A 4,183-nucleotide genomic window follows, 5' to 3' on the forward strand; every position below is an offset into this window, starting at 1 on the left:
TTATTTCTTTTTATTTAAGTTTCTTAATAATCGCGCAATCAAACCAAAAGGGTCGAAGTTTTGGGGACGGAGGGAGTATAAGCTTATAATTATACGGTACCGATTATGGTAATCGATTATATTGATGACACATATAGTGACAAATAATTTTGTTCGGAAATTATTAGTTTTCCAAATCATCACAAGTAAAAATTTTATGGTAGTCATCCTTGAAATGACTAACATTATACTAATTATTTATTGGCTGATTTTTATTTATATTTTAGGCCAAAATTAATTATAAATGTTTACTCTTATTTTAAAATTAATTATTTTTTTTATATAATTTATAGTTTTTTTTTTTAAAATTAGTAATAATAAAAACTAAATTTTCTAAATTAACTAGAAAAATTATAAGAATAATTCAAAAATTATTTCAAAACTAATAAATAAATTTTTAATTTTGACATTTAAAAATGAATCATAATCAGCTAATAAAGAATTAGTAAAACGGTAGTCATTTTAAGGATGACTACCATATTAATTTTGAGGAAAAGAGGGTAACTTGCTAACATGTGACTAGGTAGCATTTGTTTAATTTGTCTTGAGTTTAATTAGGAATAATATAAATGAATTTTACAAATAAATTCAATAACTATAGACTAAATACAAATGAACTTACATATTCTAAAAAATATTGATGTTTTAAAGCAGACTTCTTTTGAAAGAATGCTTTTGGTGGATTTTATTCACAAACTAATAATAAAATGATATATACAGAATCAATTCTATTTGAATGTGAAAAATATGAAACTCGAATGTTGACCTACAGACCTAGGAAACACAATAGTTAGCTATTAGCTAAACTTGTACGTTTGACATGAAGTATGAATAATTACTATTCCTTAATTATTGACCCTATATAAAATGAAATGTATAAGTTCCCTCAAAAAAAGGGAAAAAAATGAAGAGTGTAAATGTCACCCAAAAATTTGAAATTTACCTTTGTGATAAACATAAAAGGAAGTATACTGTGCATGCATATTCACGATTTTACGTTTAATAAAGTTCAAAGTATAAAAAGACGCTTCTGTATAATGGAAAATTGGGCTGGGCCTTTCTTATTATTTTTAAAGATGGGCCTTTCTTATTAAAGATGTATTTCAGACTTAGTCCTTCAACGAACTACCAGCCCAAACCTTTTACAAATGTGCCATTAGCCCATTAATCATAATTATTCATGGACTTTTGAAATAACTCTTTCATTTTTTCAAAGCAAACCAAGCTGATATTTTTAAGTGAATTGCTATTTGCCACAACGAAATTACTCAATCTATAGTATTAAAAGACTTTTATGCCCCTTATAATTTTGAAAATTACTTAACAATCCAACCATTATTAAATACGAACTTTGTCTTAACTCCACCACCCATACCACCACTCACCTTTGATTGGGCCACCACCAAGACTCCACCTTGACCGGTCCACCACGACTCCACCTTGACCGGTCCACCACGACTCCACCTTGACCATCATACACCACAGCTCCACCTTGAATGGTCCACCACCCACAACATATAAAATGAGTCGACGACGGTTGACGTTCATATCGGAGGCACTTGGTGGGGACGACAACCGTCGAGTCAAGTATATGTCGGACTTTTTTTTTCAACTTTCGTTGTACCCGGTCGCATGTTATATGCGACTATACCACGGTGTAGTCGCATGCTATATGAGACTACACCGTGGTATAGTCGCATATAGCATGCGACTATGCCATGGTACAGTCGCATGTTACATGCGACTACACCGTGGTAGAGTCGCACGCTATATGCGACTGTACCGTGGCGTAGTCGCACGCTATATGCGACTCCACCACGGTGTAATCGCATGCTATATGTGACTATGCCGTGGTGGAGTCGCATATAGCACACGACTATGGTTTTTGTGCGAAAATTAAAAAAAAAATAATTACCGGTGTTTTCCCCACATTTCCCGGCAAATGAACCCCCTTCCCACGCCGCGATTCCATTGTCGTCGGCCTCTTCCTTTTTCCGGTTGATTTGGTATGATAAGTGGTTGATTTGGTGTGATAGATAGTGAGAAAATTGGATGATTCCGGCGACCTTAGGGTGGTGGTGGTGATGGTGTTTAACGTGATGGTGATTCCGGCAACCTTAGGGTGGTGGTGGTGATGGTGTTTAGGGTGATGGCGGTGGAAGGAGTATGGTTGGTGAGAAAAATTGAATGATGTTAAACATGTAAGTTATAAGGGTAAATGAGTAATTTAATACCGCGCCCTAAGTAATTCTATTGTGGCATTTAGTAACCCCCATTTTTAATCTTGCAAATGCACACTATTTCACTTATTTTTAGACCTATTATAAAATATATTACTATAAATTACTATCTGTTTTCTTCGGCTTATTTTCAATTCAGTTTAGTTTCTAATTTCCTTCTCTCATAAAATATTCAATTCATTTCAATCCAGCCCAATTCAATAAATGAGAACAGGCCTTTAGACCTATTAGGAGAAAAACTTGAACAAGATAGTAAATTTATCAATCAAAACAACTCAATATGTCCAATAACTATATACTCACTTTTCACTTGGTCTCCGATTTATATATATATATATATATATATATTTTTGTTAACACCAACTCATTTTTCTTCAAAATTCTCAAAATGTCCATATATAATTACTAAGTAGACCCTGAAAACATGGTGAACCTAAATGGTGAAATTAATAAAGGACGGATAAAGTATAATACTCCGTTTAGTCTTTGCATTGCGAGAGACCTGCAAACTAGGTATTAATAGAAAATTGTTTTAGATGTCACATGTCATAGTTTTTATCCTTAGGGTTTGCATCATAAAATGGTTTTCTAAATATTCATGTTGTAGTTTGTTTCAAATTCGTACATAGTCAATGGTCAATAGTTCAATTGAAATAATTTTATATATACATATATAAAAGTGGACTTATTAATTAGTACTGTTTAGTCTTCACAACTCCTTATTACGTAGTACTACTCAAAACAATATAAATATGAAAAATGATGTAAATTCTCTCTTAATCAAAATATACTACATTTTATGGACCTTTAACAACACATCTCGTGTCTAAACAAGTTAAAGCATACAGAAAATGATATTTTCACGGGCTTTTATTATTTCAAGTTGATTTTGATTGATTGACTCGAAAATAGATATATGCTTACAAGCTCACAATCTTTCATTAGCTAGCCTATAAATCAAGTCAGTTGCATCACGTATATATTTCCTTAACTCAATTACATAAATAAGTAATAAGTTGTTTGATCAAAAGAATAGAAAGTAATGTCTAGTCCTTGATAGAGTATAAAACATATTCATGGGCCTCAACCATCAGTTTATGCTATCCAAATCTTAGTGCCATTGCTCCTAACAAGCAATTCGTGCCAAATGTGGTATCAATGTGGTATTTGTGGCCATCGCTCTCCTACGATCCAATTCGGATCACTCCCACAACCCACCCCAGTCACCGATCCTATTACTCGGCTCTTTCCCGCCCCTCACACTCCATGGCCACTCGTGCCAAATGTGGTATTTTCAAGCCCAATCCTAAATACCAAGCTAACTTCTCGGTTCAAGCAATTTCTCCATTGCCCAAGAGCCCAAAGCTTGCCATGCTTGACCAAAATTGGAATGCCGCCATGAATGAGGAATTTAATGCTCTTACTAAACAACATACTTGGGATCTTGTGCCAAGGCCGAAAGGGGTAAATATTATTCGTTGTATGTGGTTGTTTAAGCATAAATACAGGGAAAATGGTGATTTGGAGAGACACAAAGCGAGACTTGTTGTGAATGGCAAGTCTCAACAGGTTGGTGTTGATTGTGATGAGACCTTTAGTCCTGTGGTTAAGCCGGCTACCATTCGAACCGTGTTAAGTATTGCTTTGGGTAGGGATTGGCCCATTCATCAGCTGGATGTTAAAAATGCGTTTCTTCATGGTGACCTCAAAGAAACATTGTATATGCATCAACTACCAGGATTTGTAAATCCGGAGGCTCCCACACATGTTTGCCGCCTTAACAAATCTCTCTATGGTCTAAAGCAGGCCCCTCGGGCTTTGTATCAACGATTTGCTAACTATCTTTTGCAGATTTGTTTTGTTTGCAGCAAAAGTGATAATTCCCTCTTTATTTTGCAACATGG

Source organism: Chenopodium album, chromosome 3 (assembly GCF_948465745.1).
Source record: "Chenopodium album chromosome 3, dcCheAlbu1.1, whole genome shotgun sequence".
NCBI lineage: Eukaryota > Viridiplantae > Streptophyta > Magnoliopsida > Caryophyllales > Amaranthaceae > Chenopodium > Chenopodium album.